The sequence below is a fragment of the Haliotis rufescens genome, unplaced genomic scaffold (genome assembly GCF_023055435.1).
Source record: "Haliotis rufescens isolate VD_foot unplaced genomic scaffold, xgHalRufe1.0.p SCAF_1, whole genome shotgun sequence".
In the NCBI taxonomy this organism is placed as follows: domain Eukaryota; kingdom Metazoa; phylum Mollusca; class Gastropoda; order Lepetellida; family Haliotidae; genus Haliotis; species Haliotis rufescens.
Window position 1 is genome coordinate 61,254,868 of NW_025963779.1, and position 18,985 is coordinate 61,273,852.

Genomic DNA, 18,985 nt, shown 5'->3' on the forward strand with positions numbered 1-18,985 from the left:
AGACTAGGCCACCCAATACTATTCCGAACAGGGTTCCCATTGGGTTCAAACATATGTAATAATTCAATAGATAATACATTTGTTTTCATGGAAATTTGGATGTAACATTAAACACTAAGAGCTCCATTCGTTTTCCAATCAACATAAAGGGCAGGTGTTTTTTTTATGACCCAAGGGTAGGCTCAGTTTCCAGTCTATCCAATTTGAAAGCATATGACATCTATATCATGAAAGCATTGCTCCTGTCAATGGGAGATCCATTCCATCTGTTACTGCACATTAGGAATATGAAATTTCTGCGTCAAGCTGGACCCATGGTTTTGATGGCTATTACAAGCCAATAATCCTTTCAAATAGAAATGAGTCATTTGGGATCTTCATTTATCAGTGGAATTACCAGTAGAGCCATCTTCATCTATCAATTATAGGAATGTGTATGGAGATGGCTGCGATTCAGGGAAAACACATGACATGGTCAGTCTTTGATGATATTTCCTGTTATGCTGATTTAAATATCCAGGATGGATCAAATAGTTATCTTTTACTATGCGCATCGAATGTTATTTCCTCGTCTTGTTGAGTGCTAACTTGATTGCTGACTACTTTACTAAAAAATTATGACTATGGATTCAGGGATGAATTAATTTTTATTTTCACTTCTCAGCAAAAAATATCTGCTACAGAGGTGCCATCTACCAAAGTGAAATAGTGGTAGTCACTAGAAATGTCAAAAGTCCTTCTTGGCTTTACTAGAATCAGACTACCACTATACACATGTTATAGTTAAAGAAACTCTTCTTCACAGAAAACATTTGATCTGTTACCATGGTTACCAATGACTAGTGTTACCATGGTTTTACCCTGTAACTTCATGCAAGAAACTAGTGGCATATCTATCAATCATAAGATTGGTTTACCGATCTTTGTATGCCGAAATTCAATCATCAATCACATAATCATTAAATTGATAATACAATACCATGCCACATACTTTTAAAGAAAACATTAATCAATTCCTGACAACAGCGATCTGGGTAGCACGTAGCTGACTCTGTCCAGATCATGTCACATTTACTATGCCTGACAGCGCTTCAGTTAAAGAGCATGGGTCACATGCACCACATCAACATGTTTAAAGAGCTTGTCGGTCAGGGAGATACAATTCTATTTAACAACTTCACTGCAAAAGTATCTAGAGCAGTTGATACATATATTGTTCTGATACATATGTCTTCTTGAGTACCATACTCACAGCAGTGAGGGGCACACGAACACTAATAGTACTTGTCAAGCATGTTAAGATTGAAATCACATGTTTAGAGACACATGTAAACAGATTAATATATCTTCTGTTTTTAACTAACTTCCAGACAGATATACATCAATCACCGTGACAAAAAAATCCACTATTTAATTTATTTACAAAAGGCTCCATACTACATGATACAATGGTGCTAAAGAGTGCATATAAAAAATGTCCAGCTCAACTGGAAAGATATTTTCACTGATACAGGTCAGCAATGTTATGATATCTAAATCTGGATGTGCATGCCATTTACTAACCACAATATCAGCCCGAGAACACTTTCATTCACCTGATACTTCAAACGGTACCTGGTATAAACAGCGTTTTAGCAATATCACAGTATGCCAGTTAAATTATGTAAGCCCAAAGCGACCACTTTCAGTTATGGTGCCGACAGGCCAGATCACGATCATGGGAACTCTGAGATACAAGCCCTTGATCATGGGATAATTGGATATGTAAGGGACACAACTCTGCACTGCAACTTCTGCTGCCTTAGACTACTTATCTTCCCGAGGCAAAAGCATCCACTAGCCTTTTTGTCAAAGTCTCGTTTCCATCCTATCAAGCCCACTTTCCTGTGCTAAATATGATTAGACTATCGCACATATCGATAGTCCAATCAGAGAACATTTCACAATATCAACATCCACGACTGGTACACCTTCGTATGAAACTGATTTTGATTAACCGCTGCCTGTCTTTGTTGTCACAAATATGTCTTTTTCATCTTTTAACCAACCCCCCTCCACTCAAAGATTGCCAATGTTTTTGTGTCAGGGATGAAATAATGAATGTTTTCATGATACTAGGTCGTCACCTATGGCAGTCGCCATTTTGTGAAGCTACACGAGACAAGAACAGCGATCTGATTGGATATCAAGTCTTCATTACAAGGGGCACAAATCGTGATCTATGTGAAGTGGCGCCAGGGTCGAACCAAGAAAAGTGGCCTTGATGTGGCAAGGGTAGAAACTAGGCCTTGATAGAAGTTAGTGGACATGCTTGCCTCGGGAAGATGTAGACGACTAGGCTAAAGCATATACACATATACAAGAGTCATGAAAAAAATGCAATACAATGTGTTTTGATTAAAAACAAGTGATTGGTGTATTCAGTTAAATTTATGTCAGTGTCCAACCCAGAATTGAAAATCAAGGGGGGACTTGTCCCCCCATTATGTAGAAAATAGGGAGGATTTTGAAAAAGTAGGGGGGAATAACTGCTTTCTTCAAAAATGTCTTATTTTGTATTATGTACTAGAACATCATCATATAAAAGTGTAACAGATCAGAATAAAGAACTGAAATGAATTACAATGCTTTGTGATTTTTTCTATCAGTAGTAATTACAGTGACTGTGGTTTCATCATTGTCTTTTTTAGAACATATATTTTGATTAAAAAAGTCTGCAATGACAGTCGGTGATTCATATCGTGTGATTTCAGAAACGAAAATAAAACGAACTAAAATGCTCAAAAATATTTTCAGAACTATTCAAGATAAAATATTTTATTGTCTTTTAACATCTTGTCAAAGGTTTTTGATTACTAAATTAACAAAATACAACATAATTTTGATCATAATTTTGATCAAAGTTTTGATACGCTTTCTACTAAAGTAAATTAAATTTCTTTTCCTATGCAAATCCTGTCGATAATTTATTCAGCAACCCAAGGGACATAACTCGTAATCGAACTTCCGGTTATTATCGATCGGTCTTCGACAGTTGTTTACAATGTTTGCTGTGAACTGTCTTTCTTCGTTAATTGATTAAAGATTTAGTGAGTATTGAATCTAAAGGTAGGGATAAACAGCTGATAAAGTAAGTGACTGTACAAGAAATTACTGTGCGCGACAGAACGCGCATTGAGTTTTGTATGAGGGGCGATTTGATTTTTTTTAGCGTGAATCGTGCAATCGCGCGGTCTGGGTTGGACACTGGTATGTAGTCAACAGCTTAAAAAGTCAACAAAGGCGGATACATAACGAAAGAGGATCAAGGCATGTCACTCCCATGAAACACAAACTAATGTCAGTAATGCCAGACAAAAAAACATCACGATGCGAAAATATGGATTTGTTCATTCTGAAAGAAAAGAACCATTTCAGCTGCATGATCTGGACATAATACAAAGGAGAAATCTCATCCAAGCCTAATGCACTTTCAATGCTTCAAACCTAATCAAAATGAAAGTAGGATGTGTACATTGATAACAACATGTTAGTCAGTCAAAGACATGTTGCTTTTATGGAACTGTTGCCGTTGTGAGTGAGTGAATGTGATTTTATGGCACTTATAATCACAAAAGTTCAGCATAACCGGGGCAGGAGACACCAGAAATGTGATTCACACACTGTAATGATGTGGGCAACTGAAAATTAACGACTACGTTGAAGAAATACCAAGATGTTAGCAGTGTTCGGAATATATCTTCATATTTGCTCTCTGATTTTTCATGAACATTGAGTATCACTAAAAAATAATCAGGGTCTACCCATTAAACTAAAAGAATAACCTATACTGCTTTTAAAAGAAATATGTAACCATTGTCTGGTTAATGGTCAGTTGAAGTGATATGAGATCGCATTGTTAGTGCATACTATGTAATATCATCCCTTGTTTATGACATCATAACTTTACAATGTTATGTCATGAGAACAAGAGACTGACTTCAGTGAAGTTTTAATTAAGTTTGGATATTGCTTGTATTTTCTCCATTTTTTGGTTCAGAACAACAGATCAAGTGAAGTATCCTTGCCATCTTGACATTTCATGCGTTCATTTCTTTGGTTATATTTTTGCTCGTTATTCTTGATAAATGTCATGTAGATATCTTCTGGTGTTTACAAGTCTGGCACTACATATCGTCAACAATGGAATCTTCTCACACTCAGTCAAGATGATGAAGCTTAACTGTGTATATTTGGTCATAGGGGGAAGGTTAAAGGTGAAATTATTCACAAAAAAGATGAAGTCATTGAAATAAGATTTTTCATCAACACTGACCTTAAAGTTATAAATATAAACTCATCTCTGTGTCATGGTGTGGTACAAATCGTCAAGGTAAATGATTTATCACATCAAATTCTTTATTAACATTGTCAATATGAAACAATTTGTGCAGATTATGAACATGATAAATGATTTAATTATCATAATTATTATGTGATGAGTTTGGATTGGAACACTAAAAATCATATTATTTAAGAACTGACTTGTTTGCATGTATGGAGTTATAATAAACAGGTACACACTAGTGGGCCATAGTATGCACACTGAGTAAATCTCCTTTTATTAGCCAATCAGGAAACAGAAGTCTGTAAGTGGGCATGGCTTAAAATAGTTTTGGTTTATGAATAAACCAAATTGCATTGTAAGCCTATCACATGCCACAGAATCACTAGTAACTTAATTCTTGATCAATAAACTAATATTCAGCTATATTCTTCTTATGGATGTTTCAGAAAATCTCCTGGCAATTGCAAAAAAGTGAAACATTTTTTTTTCAGAATATAAACTAAGGCAACAACTTTCCTTCAAAAATAATGTAACAAATGTTATGTCAGGGATAACACTTTCTTAGTAAAGTACAGATTCTCGCACTTTTTGGGGGACGAGTCCCATCTGGGATTTGAACCCACACTGCAAAAGTGAGGCACCTAATCACCAGTAAACAAAGTCAGTGATCTAACCCACTCAGCCAGCGAGGCTTCCACAAAAAATAAAAGTCTGACAACTGGTAGTCGAGATCACATACTTTGTACTTAAAAAGTTATGTCAGTCTGAGATGATGTTTGGCAATCGTGAAACATTGGTCCACTTGCAGTGACCATAAGAACAAACTCCTCATGATGAGTGTTTGCTGCATCACGTGTACCCACCAAGTACTGATAACAAGGAGAAGGTACTGTACCCTATCCAGGTCACAGGTACTGATAACAAGGAGAAGGTACTGTACCCTATCCAGGTCACAGGTACTGATAACAAGGAGTAGGTACTGTACCCTATCAAAGTCACAAGCACTGATAACAAAGATCAGGTACTGTACCCTATCAAGGTCACAAGTACTGATAACAAGGAGCAGGTACTGTACCCTATCAAGGTCACAGGTACTGATAACAAGGAGCAGGTACTATACCCTATCAAGGTCACAGGTACTGATAACAAGGAGCAGGTACTGTACCCTATCAAGGTCACAAGCACTGATAACAAGGAGCAGGTACTGTACCCTATCAAGGTCACAGGTACTGATAACAAGGAGTAGGTACTGTACCCTATCAAAGTCACAAGCACTGATAACAAAGATCAGGTACTGTACCCTATCAAGGTCACAAGTACTGATAACAAGGAGCAGGTACTGTACCCTATCAAGGTCACAGGTACTGATAACAAGGAGCAGGTACTGTACCCTATCAAGGTCACAAGTACTGATAACAAGGAGCAGGTACTGTACCCTATCAAGGTCACAAGTACTGATAACAAGGAGCAGGTACTGTACCCTATCAAGGTCACAAGTACTGATAACAAGGAGCAGGTACTGTACCCTATCAAGGTCACAAGTACTGATAACAAGGAGCAGGTACTGTACCCTATCAAGGTCACAGGTACTGATAACAAGGAGCAGGTACTGTACCCTATCAAGGTCACAGGTACTGATAACAAGGAGCAGGTACTGTACCCTATCAAGGTCACAAGTACTGATAACAAGGAGCAGGTACTGTACCCTATGAAGGTCACAGGTACTGATAACAAGGAGCGGGTACTGTACCCTATCAAGGTCACAAGTACTGATAACAAGGAGCAGGTACTGTACCCTATCAAGGTCACAGGTACTGATAACAAGGAGCAGGTACTGTACCCTATCAAGGTCACAAGTACTGACAACAAGGAGCAGGTACTGTACCCTATCAAGGTCACAAGAACTGATAACAAGGAGCAGGTACTGTACCCTATCAAGGTCACAGGTACTGATAACAAGGAGCAGGTACTGTACCCTATCAAGGTCACAAGAACTGATAACAAAGATCAGGTACTGTACCCTATCAAGGTCACAAGTACTGACAACAAGGAGCAGGTACTGTACCCTATCAAGGTCACAAGAACTGATAACAAGGAGCAGGTACTGTACCCTATCAAGGTCACAGGTACTGATAACAAGGAGCAGGTACTGTACCCTATCAAGGTCACAAGTACTGATAACAAGGAGCAGGTACTGTACCCTATCAAGGTCACAAGAACTGATAACAAAGATCAGGTACTGTACCCTATCAAGGTCACAAGTACTGATAACAAGGAGCAGGTACTGTACCCTATCAAGGTCACAGGTACTGATAACAAGGAGCAGGTACTGTACCCTATCAAGGTCACAGGTACTGGAAGAGGACTGTGAATTTACCCACTTTTATTTCAATGCACATTATACAATTGAGACCTCATATACATCAAATTCAATTTAAGTGAAGTCTCTACTTTTGATGGCGGCGTTGCTGTATAGCTGAGGTCTACTTGATGTAGGGCATTGATCAAACCTGCAAAATATAATTAAAATACATCAAAATTAGTAAAAAAAATGATTTTACCACTCTCTGAATATCCTCTCTGATGCAACTCAAAAGCTACATTAATATGACTTTTCTTATCTCAGCAGTAATTGTTGGCAGTTCCTCGGAAACAAATGGCATAAAAATGTTCTAGGCCATGTTACTGTATTGAAATAAATTGCCATTCTTGTTCTTGTCAATCAAAAAAGAAGGGACTACAAACTTAATTGATATGAAAAAGTCTTGTAATTATGTAGAAATAATGCATCTTTTGAATGTTTTACATTTTATTCATTGCTACCAAACAACATAAGCATATAATAAAATTATCTCTCACAAACTAACTCAAGGTGGAAAACCCAGTTGTCATCTTGTCATGCTTGTCGTCAGCTGTTTTCCTAACATCAAGGGCACATAACTCTTAAGTAGCTGACAGTGACACACCTGTTTTCGGTCTGATTTCTATAAGCCATTAAAGTTTGACTATACAAAATGGTGTTTTTCAAAGTAAACGAATGATTATATTGAGTGCGTTTCCCATACTTCAATGAAAGCAATTACTGGTAAAAAAATTTGCATACGTTTGAAAATGAGCAAATTTCAACTTACTGCCGACTTGAAGGTCAAGTTGACATAGCACGCTTGATCTTGGGCTACGCTTGTTCACAGGTCTTGTCGGGTTCTAAAATGTAGCCCGTTGCCTTGACACATACTCCGTTGGTAGGTAGTTAGAGCTATCCAGATTTTTACTTGTGTGTCCCTTGACAAAATGCCTACTGCACACTTTATAATTCTGTGTCGGAAGTAACCTCTTCGTCACCATTCTGGTTTCTTTGGATGGAATAAAACATGTATCCTGTGACCGTTTCTTGCGTGGAACAAAACGGAACATACATACATCAGCATACTCCCATGGTGACCCACGTAATGACTTGTTTTATTTTGATGGCGCTGTTCAACTGTGCAAGCGGTGATACAAAGGGCAGAAATTGGGTCAGAGCCTCGCCTTCAAAAGGGCTTTCCTCTGTGTAGAAATAACTCAGGGCCCCGTTCCACAAAGCTTTCTTAGGGCTAAGTCGGTCGTAACTCCCATTCTTTAACACTGACTTACGACAGTCATAGCACTAAGATCGCTTTGTGGAACGGGTCCCTGGAATATAGTCTATTCCAGCAATATGCATCCTGTTATGCATCAATCATCAATGAATCATCACACCACTATTATCTCATGGAATAAGGGGGACATTGTCAAGTCTTATCTTTGCAGAACACATTTCTGTTTGTCCAGATGCTTTTCAAAAAATATCAATCACAAAACATGTACAAAATCATTGTTGTCAATGACAAAGACTTAAAAAGTCCTCTATAGTATACTATCCACAAAAAATAACACATTTCTTAAAATACAGGCCACAAACTGCATTTCAACATGTTCAATAGATCATTGAGCACAACATGATCTGGGCCCACTTGCACAAAACAATCTTAGCGCTAAGACTATTATGGGAGTTAAGATTATCTTAGCACTAAGATCGCTTTGAGCAAGTGGGCCCAGTATATACTTCACTTTCGTTTCTGGAATTTCTTAAACTTACAAAATGCCAAACTCAATAACTAATTAATATGCAGACATCAGGGAATGGGCATGGACTTCAAGACAACAGGGTTATACATGGCACTAATTCATTACTCCACGCGAACGAGTAGCGGTTTTCTCAAAAAAGGTTACATTTCATGATCCAATAGTCCGAAATGAACTGTGGACTTGTTGGGTATGCCCAATGTTGATATTTTTTTGTCCTTGTCCATATTAAATCATGATATTCAACAATGGATTACGGTAATGGCCTAGCATCTGACAGGCTGTCAAAGATGATTCATTTCATTAGAACACATCTTTACATTTACAAGTTTGCACTGTCAATTGATATGTACAATCCACAAGGCTAAAGATAAGCTGTGCTCTTAGTTTGTCATTTAAAGACTTGGCCTTAAATGTTATTCTACTAAAAAATAAACTTCACCTGCTAAATGGGCAATGTACATTTGCAGTGTGCAAACTTTAGGCTGGCAACGTCGTTGGCTGCTGTCGTGTTTGAAGACTGCATGCTGACAGTGCAACTGCAGAGGTTTGTTTATTTTAGATGTTCGACTTCACGCCTTGATCAGATGACAAAAATCGACCCTGTCTGTCTCGAGTAATAATAAAAAGTCTGAGCCTTACAGCGTTGACAGCAGATTCTACAATTCCTCAACTTTATGCAAGTAACAGTATTTGCATTACCGTTTTGTGACAAATCAGTGTGTGCTGCTGGTTTGTTTACATTACTATTGTTCAAACTCCGGAGTGTCATGCATTGCACGAACTTACCTTAGCCTGCGCCGCCATGTTATTGCTGATCAGCAAATTAAATCGGGATAACAATTTTGTCTGCACTCATACGGCGACTGGAAACAATTATTCCCCAGGTGGCCTTCGATCATTCATCTCATAGACAAGTAGACATTCTTATGCAATGTCGTTTTTTTTGTAACAAGCTAACGGTATCATATGGCTTGTCAAAACATCAACATATATTTCATAACACGCAATCAGGGCGCTACAAAAGTGACGTCACACTGGGAAAGTGGCCAACTTCGGTAGACTATATTCCATACAACAGATAGTATAAAAACATGAATCGTCTGCTTGAATTTTTGTTTACAGTGATGCTGATAAGTAGATAAATGTAAAAATGGACATACGTGTATGTAAATATATACTAGGGCTATATTACAGATGTTTCACCTGTAAATACACGGACTGAAAAAATAACCTAATTCTATCACATTATAAATAGGGGAACGGACATCCAGTACATATTTTCAGTAATATTTTCGCTGAGCATTATATTGTTTTTTACTTCATGTTGATTGGTTAGTTCTTTCAGATTGTGCCATGGCTTGCGAAAAGAAAAAAGCAACGTGACGTCATATGAACGCATTGTGGCATTGAAATTGAAGATGACGTCATCCATGGTCATCATTAGTACATATCTGGCAATCATTGTTTTTAATAGAGGATTCATCACGAGTGTTTTTTTAATATGGGAAATATCAACCGAGTCTTAGTTAATCGGTATTTGCCGAGCCTTTGGCGAGGCAAATACCGATTAACGGGACGAGGTTGATATTTCGAGTGATGAATTCTATTTATCATTTTCACATTTTTGCTTCCCAATTAAGAAATAATTGCATTAAACATTAACATCAGCAACTTGTCGAAATCTTACGTATAGATAGTGCGTAGGGATACATGTTTTCCATAGCCGTGTAAACCAAAATAAACAACCTCTTAACTCCTTTATGGCATATTCCTTCGCTGAGAAAAAAAGTTCCTCGGATTATTTTTAACAAAATACTTGAACAGACTTTTGCAGAATAATGTCTCCAACATCAAAGGTATCCATGTTGTTTGTAAACACCTACCTACGTTTACCGGCGAAAAAAGTCCCACTTCCGGTTATCTAATTTGCATATCTAATTTGCATACTTATGTCATTGGGGTATGACATACATGTTTTTATGTCATAAGCTTATGTCATGGATAAATGCATTAGTTAAATGATAAATATATATATCATATATACATAGAGAGAGAATCTCATCCAAGTGTCTTTTGATATCAAATATATCAACGAGTGGTGATATATTTGATATCAAAAGACACGAGGGCGAGATTTTATCTATCATTCAACATCATCCTTCCCACTTTTTCAGTTTGTAGACAGTAATAAGCAGTGTCTAAGTGTAAAAAGTACTGCTCACAGCTTCAGTGGCAGAGTCATTAGTGACGTCATTTGATTGTGACGTTATGTAACAATGACGTCACAATGGTTTGCAAAACATTGTGATGCAATTTTATTGCAGCGATATCTACAATGTAGATATCGCTTGATCTCACCCGAGCGATATCTCCTGTTATATAGAGATTACTACACGAGTCTGTCAGATAGCATTGATCTTACAACGAGGTGTTTCAAAACGTATCTAACGAGCGAAAGCGAGTCGGATACGCTTTCTAAAAACGAGTGTAAAATCTGAATTTTGCTTTGTTTACATTTCAGCAAATACAGTTTTCCGAGCACAGTGTTCGTTTCCCCACCCAATTTATTTAGCATGATTTAATTTGCACTGGTGACAAAGACCATTTGTCATTTGTTTCAGAAATGTATGAGGAATTCGGGGATGCATGTGTAGCAGCTGAGTTTGAAATAGACCTGATCGAATAGGCGTCTCATAACCGGCATTTTGTAAACATAATCCAATATGGCGGAACCTACACTTCGGCGTACGTGTATGCGTATTTTCCAAAACATTCCAAAAGGATTCCAGGCTTATCAGCGACGTTTTCAGAATTATCATTAGTGCTTTGATACCCGTGATCACTAATATGTATTTTTTTATACTTTAATTATTCAAGTAAATATCCGATATTTAGATTTCAAAACACACAGTAAATAACGCCGTGAATTGTGATTTGGTGAGATTTACGACGTACCTAATTTTCAGAAGTCATTTTCATTAATTTTGCTTTGCCTAAAATGACTGTAAATGATAGACAGAAGGGGGGATTTAAAACTGTGATGTGTATTAGTTTGTGTGATGTATGTTGAATTTTATTCGATTTCGAAGTGTGGGTTGAAGAGGAGGGACATATGTGTCGTTGTGGCATCCAGAGGGTTCATACTATAAAAAGACCCCGTTAAAGTTGACATAACAACAGATAGCGTAACTGGATAATAATAACGAACAAACTCGCAGAAGAGGACGAGTTTGTTTATTATTATTAATAATAATTACATGGTCCTGTGGTTCAACACAGACGTAGGTGAACATTCGACTGAAGCACGAGCAACTTATCAATGACTTGCAATCAGAAAAGTAGTCCGTCATCATCTGACCTCAGGTCATCACCATGGAGTAGCCAATCACCGGCCTGGAATTCGATCTCAAACATATGTTTGATACCAGTTATCTCAAATGGGTTTCTCACCCAGAGGTGTGTAAGAAACAACTGTTCACAGCGTTATATCTCTCACTCACCCATACCCTGATACAACTGTTCACAGCCGTTGTATCTCTCACTCACCCATTACCACTCACCCACTCAGCATAAATTGCACAGTGGACATGTTGACTCTAACGTCCGTCTTTATATATATATATATATACTTGAACAATTTCGTGATTTCCCAAAATTCAGTTTAACATAACAAGTTTTAATACGAACTCCCAGGCAGGTAAAAAGACGATATTTTGAGTATGCACGTTACAAATGCAATAGAAACATGAGTTGAACACTCAGACATGACATCGAGGCTACCTCAAATTGTAATAACCATTTGTTTTATAATGTTTGTTATTTTATGCCACGGTCACCAATATTCCAGCAATGTCAAGGCTGTCTGCGTGTAAGTCGTGTCTGTGAGATTAGGTGAAATGTTCGTCGCATCCAAGATTATGGCATTTATATATAGCGACGCCGTGTGTGTGTGTGTGTGTGTGTGTGTGTGTGTGTGTGTGCTAGACCGGACTAATATCGATTTATAGTGCCTGCCCACTGAGATACCATGCCCCAGTTTAACATGAATACCCCAGTCAGACACAGTATACTGACTCCGAGCCGACCAGTCCTTGTTTTAGCCCCTTAATGCTGAGCGCGACAGGATAACAACAAGTACCATCTTTAAACGTCTTTTGGTATGACGCGGCCGGGGATCGAACCCCTGATCTTCCGCTCTCCGGGCGGACGCTCTACCACTAGACCACGGAGGCGGTCAAGTCTGTGTGTACGCGACATACCAATAGGTTGATGTTGTGCGCAACGTCCAACACGATCGGTGTATCAGAAGACCCTAACCACCATCTTATTATAATGAAACAATGTGAGTGAAGGGGATTCAATATCTTAGCATATGCTGTAAATCATTGATTAACACCCATGCAGATATGTGTGTTTGTTTGTGGTGGTAACGCCGCACTCAGCACTATTCAAGTTAGCTATATATGACGGCGGTCTGGACCAGAAAATCCAGTGATTGACATCTTGAGCATCTTGAGCAAGTTGTATACGACGACGTGCATCAACCAAGTCAGCGACCCTGAACACTCGATCCCGTTAGTCGCCTTTGGACGGGTCGCTGGATCCATTTCCCCCCTGATCGTCCCGGGGACCATGCAGGTATGTGTTTCAACAGCGAACCCGCAAACACGGTATTAAAGAAGCCATCGAACAATACCCGAAGATTGAAAGACCTAAAGTAATCATACGTCGCGGTGGAATTCCCTTTCTATACACGTGACTTCAGTGTTATAACTACAAGTTAAAACAACTGAAATTGTAGAAACCCCGTGCGCTTTAACAAAGTGAGTGAGTGAGTATAGTTGTACGCTGCTTTTAGCACCAGACATGGGCTTCACACATTGTACCCATGTGAAGAATCGAACCCAGGCTTGCGGCGTGACGAGCGAACTCTTTAACCCCTGTGCAACCCCGCCGCCCCGCGTGTTGTACTTGACAAGGTCAGTGGTGTGATGTGTGACTAAAAGGTATCGTCATCAGCGCTGTTTAATCCAAAAACAAGGCTAACATCAAAGTTATGTTAAAACGGGGCGGTCGGGTAGCCTAGTGGTTAAAGCGTTGGCTCGTCACGCCGAAGACCCGGGTTCTATTCCCGACATGGGTACAATGTGTGAAGCCCGTTTCTGGTGTCCCCCGCCGTGATATTGCTGGAATATTGCTAAAGCGGCGTAAAACTATACGCACTCACTAATACAACACGTAGTGAATTATTCCAGAGCAGAAGCGGTTCCCATCCTCTATATCTACAGGGTTATCTACAAGATAATAAGTTGACATTTCAAGATACATACTAAGTTGAAATTTCAAGATACTAAGTTGAAATTATAAGATACTAAGTTGAATTTTCAAGATACATAAGTTGAATTTCAAGATACTAAGTTGAAATTGGTACTAAGATACTAACTTAATATTTCAAGATACTAACTTAATATTTCAAGATACACACTAAGTTCAAATTTCAAGATAATATCTTGAAATTTCAACTTGGTCTCTTGAAATTTCAACATAGTATCGAAAAAACAAAAAAACAAAAACAAATAGCCCTTAAAGGCTTCCGTACTTTTACGAAGCTTTTAGCAATAAAACGCAATATCACGACGGGGGACACCGGGAAATGGGCTTCATACATTGTACCCATGTGGGGATTCGAATTAATCCAAGTCTTCAGTGTGACGAGCCAACGCTTTAAAGGGCAAGTTCACACGGAAATGAACCAATTTTTCTTGTACTTTTTCCACATTAAAAGTGTTAACACAGAAGTGTCATAGACAAAAATATAAAAACATCAAATTTAATTAACATATTTTTTGCATTAAAACGATTTATATTTTTTACATTTACCAAGTGTTCTATTTCCATAACAATAACACCATGGCTTATGCCCCTTGCAATATGACGTCATTGGTGCCAATTGATAAACATTATGACGTCATCATGCTTTGTTAGAGCCGCTTCACGTGGTGTAGGTACAGTTTTGTGATTCTAGCGTCTCAGATGCCAGCCAGAATTGTGTTATGCTGAGTCACCACTGCGCCGAGTGTGTCGTAGACCATGTTGTTTTACCGCAAACTGGTCCTTGATATCTTTTGTGTTGAGAATAGACAGGGACCCAGTTGAATTGGCACCAATTACGTCATAATCTAAGGGGGATAACTCAGGCCTATTTCGCTCGTAAAACGAAGGCTTCATAACGGCATATCATTTTAACACTATTGTGAGCTTCCTACTTTCACTGTGAAAAAAATGAGTTAAACACAGATACTAACTAATTCTAAAATTGCGTTTTGTTTAGAAAAAGAAAGAAAGTGATTTTTGCGTGTACACTTCCCCTTTAACCACTTAGGCTAACCCACCGTGCGCGCACGCACGCACACACACACACACACACACACATTTGGATATAGAGGATGAAGAGGTTCTCGGCATCAGACGAGTGTCGTAAGAGACAACTTATGAAGTGCAAGTTGTCAATATGTGTGCCTGGATGCGTGCCATCATTTTCGGCGACGTGGAACTTTGCTCTTGCTGTTGACCACTGGTTCGTCTAGACCATACTCGTCGTGATAAAACTGTGACATTGCTACAAATCGCTCTTATTCACCATTCACCGTATTTACTCTCATAGTCACGGAGACCTAGGTTTACTCCCATTAGAACTTCAGCCCAAAATAGGTACAGGGGTTATGTATGTTTGTTGTTTAACGCCGCACTCAGCAATATTCCGGCTATATGACGGCGGTCTGTAAATAATCTGGACAAGACTAATCAGTGTTTGACATCATGAGCATCGATCCACGCAATTGGGATACGATGACATGCATCAACCCGATCCCGTTAGTCGCCTCTTACGACAAGCATAGTCGCCTCTTACGACAAGCATGGGTTGCTGAAGACCTATTCTACCCCGGATCTTCACGGGTCAGGGGTTATGTAACCACAACTGGTCTAACCTCATCATTGACACGGGGACAAAACCAAACTTGGAAGTCAAGATGCCAATAGGTCATTACAGTGGTTTAAGTGTTCGCTCGTCGCGTTGAAAAAACGGGTTCGATTCCCGACATGGGTACAGTGTGTGAAGCCCATTTCTGGTGTCCCCTGCCGTGGTATTGCTGGAATATTGCTAAAAGCGGCGTAAAACCATACTCACTCACTGACCCATAGTATATTACATATATCTAAAATTTATAGTTGCATCTTGATATCTCCTGTGATACAAAGAATTTGACAAATTAAGCACTTTTCGTGAATTTGAAGATGTACATATGTTCGCTGCACCCGTTATAGAATTATAATTAGTTGAGAGTTAAAATTAGTTGCATATTCTTGCAGGTACAAAATACATTCTACTACATAAGATTCATCTTCTATTACCAAAAAGACTTCAGGATCATATAATTCCCATTTACCTTTTCGAAAGATAATTCATATATGATTTAATTTTAACAAAGATACAGAGCTAATATTTCCTTAATACAGTTCACATTAAAAACTAAAAGTACATAAATAGTAGAATTCAGGAGATTAACGGTCACACATCGAGGCATGCCAGTCTTCTTCAGCAAATCTACAACATGTTGCCGAAATGACTCAACAAACGTATCACAATTTCCTACTTCTTGCTATAACCAAAGCCATATTTGTGAAGAAGATTTCTTCTAACATAAGTGGCCCGATTCGGACGGCATCTAATCCCATGTATTTTGTAACATTATAACTCTCGTAAATATATCTATCATTGCACATAGAAATTATTCGGACCCTGAATTTTATAAAACTCACATAGTATTTAACAAAAAGTGGAAGTCGGCCAGAATATCCATATGTAACAGGATTTGGTGCACCTTTACTGGTATGTAAAATATGAACTTTTTCTACACTTTCTCTCATTAAATCCCCATATTTCACTACTATATATAAGTATTGGTACAATTTTCCTGTCAAACATTTGAAATGAGTCCTTTATAGAAACATGATATATCCTAATTAGAGATATTATGTGCATTAAGGTTTTTATTCTCTTGCTCGAAAACTATATTTACACACTGTGTCCACATTATTATTGGGGTGACCATTAACCCAAGGTACTTATAAGAACTAAAATCATCAAGACGTTATAATTATTTTAACTCCATTTTTCAAACAGCGAAATATGGCCACAATTATCTTTGAATTGGAAATATTGATCTCCATTCCCCATTTATAAGAATACTCTGATAGAAGATTTAAACGCTTTTGTAATTTGATAGCAGTATCTATACCAATATAAGGTCATCGGCAAATAACACTGCAATTATATTCAACATATATTCAGATACAAAAATACCATCATCCAATGTATTATTAGCTAGTTCAACAAATTCATTAATCAATAATGAGAACAATAGAGGGTTGAGTGTACATCCTTGACGAACTCCAGCTGTACATGAAACATAATCTAACAATTTACTACCCCCACCAATGATAACTGCATATTTAACATGTTCATACATACTTTTAGCATGTTTATAGAAATAGCCATGTATACCCATTCTTTATATGCACAAATAATAACATTTCTATTTACCATAAGAAATGCTTCTATTTTTATAATCAATGAATAAAGTTTCCCTTTCTTACGTGTAGCCGGATACTTCTGTACAAGAGCTTGCAAAATAAATATATCATTAATAGTGGTTCTCCAATAAGTTGTCTTGATTCTGCAAATTTATCTAGTCTTTTATTAAAAATACATTCAAAGATCTTACCAAGCGTATTTAGTAGAGATGAGTGAAAGGCGACTATGCTTGTCGCGTAAGAGGCGACTAACGGGATTGGGTGGCCAGGCTCGCTGATTTGGTTGATGCATGTCATCGTATCCCAATTGCGTGGATCGATGTTTATGATGTTAATCATCGGATTGTCTGGTCCAGACTCGATTTTTTACAGACCACCGTCATACAGCTGCAATATTGCTGAGTGCGCCGTTAAGCAACTTGAAACTGAAACTGAAACAGGTAGAGATATGCCTCTGTTGTTATGACGACCATCCTTTTTACCTTTCTCATTTATAGTTGTTAAAATAATCACGCTTTCGGAAAGTAACATTGATAAAGTATCTTATTATGCAATAAATATAAATGGGGTAACACTACAGACTTAATACATTTGACCAATTCATCTGGTGTCCTATCATCTCCTGGGGATTAACTTAAGACTGTAAATTGCTGTTAATATTTCTTACTCAGTTATAACATCTGAAAGGGAACTGTCGTCTGTTTCACAAAATTCATATTTCTTGAAATTTTTTTTTTACTGTCAAGTTATATTCCTTATCGACGGAGAGGCTTGTTTTGACTTTATAAGTACTAGCACACGTGCATCTATCTTCGTTAATTAATCATCGCGATATTTGGCGATTCTGTTTCAAGTGGCGAGGACTACAGACCTACCAAGAAGTCCATATTCAACCCTAATTCTGCTGTGAATGTAAGTTAAAATTTACATTTCATGATAAAAACGTGTAACATTGGTATGCAATGTCAAAATACCTCTGAATTTAGGAAAATTAAAGATAAATAGTATTGAACAAATCATCTTCTCCAATTTGCCCACCAAAAGCACTTAGTCTGGAATCCTAGGTACAAATCCCTGGTCACACTGAAAAAAAGTTGGATTAAATGTCTATGTATATCGGTATGTGACAAATCTATCTAGCACAACAGTCATAAAAACCTAGCGGGTCCAAGATAAAGTCAGGACCTGTAGCCCAGACCAAAGAAACCCGTGATGGCCAAATTATCTGAACTGAGGAATTGAAGTCCGTTCAATCAATTAACTTTCATTGAAAAATAGATACAACACAAATTTTTAGTATTATTATTTACAGATTAAAATAAAAAATGCAGCAAAGAGGGTTTGGGTGATCCTGGCACAGTCAAGCTGGTTAGGCTCATCCACACTCCGTCGCAGTGGTGACTCAGCATAACACCACTGCCACAGGCTAATTTGCATATCACGTGACCGGACTTTTCTCTTGTTTGTAAACAAACGCGCTTTTTCAGAAATCAGTATAGAACGGACTAATGCAAGCATTTGGGGGCGCTTTACATATTGTTTTGCATAACTATATAGATATGCTACTACAAATGCGACAGTGAGTTGCATGACAATATATATTTATGCATCAAAGTGACCGTGTCGCTAGCTCTCCGTTGGGCTTCGATGACAGCACGTGGAGCCGTACAACCAATGTAAACATAGGATAACTACGCAAAAACAAGTAGATTTTTACGTATTTGCATACTTTCTCAATGAAAGTTAACGATTCTTTGACATTTGTTTATGAAAATGTGTAGACTTGTCAAACATGAAACGGATGAAAAGCATATGCAATATCTTGAATGAACTGTGAAAGATGTGACGAATCGTCACATGGCGCTGGCCTGTGGCAGAGGTACTATGCTAGCTGGCTGCCGGCCGCATGGAACTCTGGGTAGGAGAGTGAGGCTCATCATCAGCTCAGGGTCATTG

General features: G+C 38.1%; 1 protein-coding gene across 4 annotated transcripts in view; it reads right to left on the reverse strand.

The window, feature by feature from the left end:
• Window positions 1-9,450, reverse strand: part of LOC124145051 (nuclear receptor coactivator 2-like) — a 161,658-nt gene extending 152,208 nt beyond the window's left edge. For 2 of the 4 annotated variants that reach the window (XM_048398884.1, XM_048398883.1), the window contains exon 1: window positions 9,221-9,446. The gene's annotated coding sequence lies outside the window, so the exon portion shown is untranslated. Of the gene's footprint in view, window positions 1-9,220 lie in introns of all 4 variants that reach the window. The other 2 variants (XM_048398891.1, XM_046514715.2) reach the window with 2 other exon arrangements.
• Between the last annotated feature and the right edge of the window lie 9,535 nt (window positions 9,451-18,985).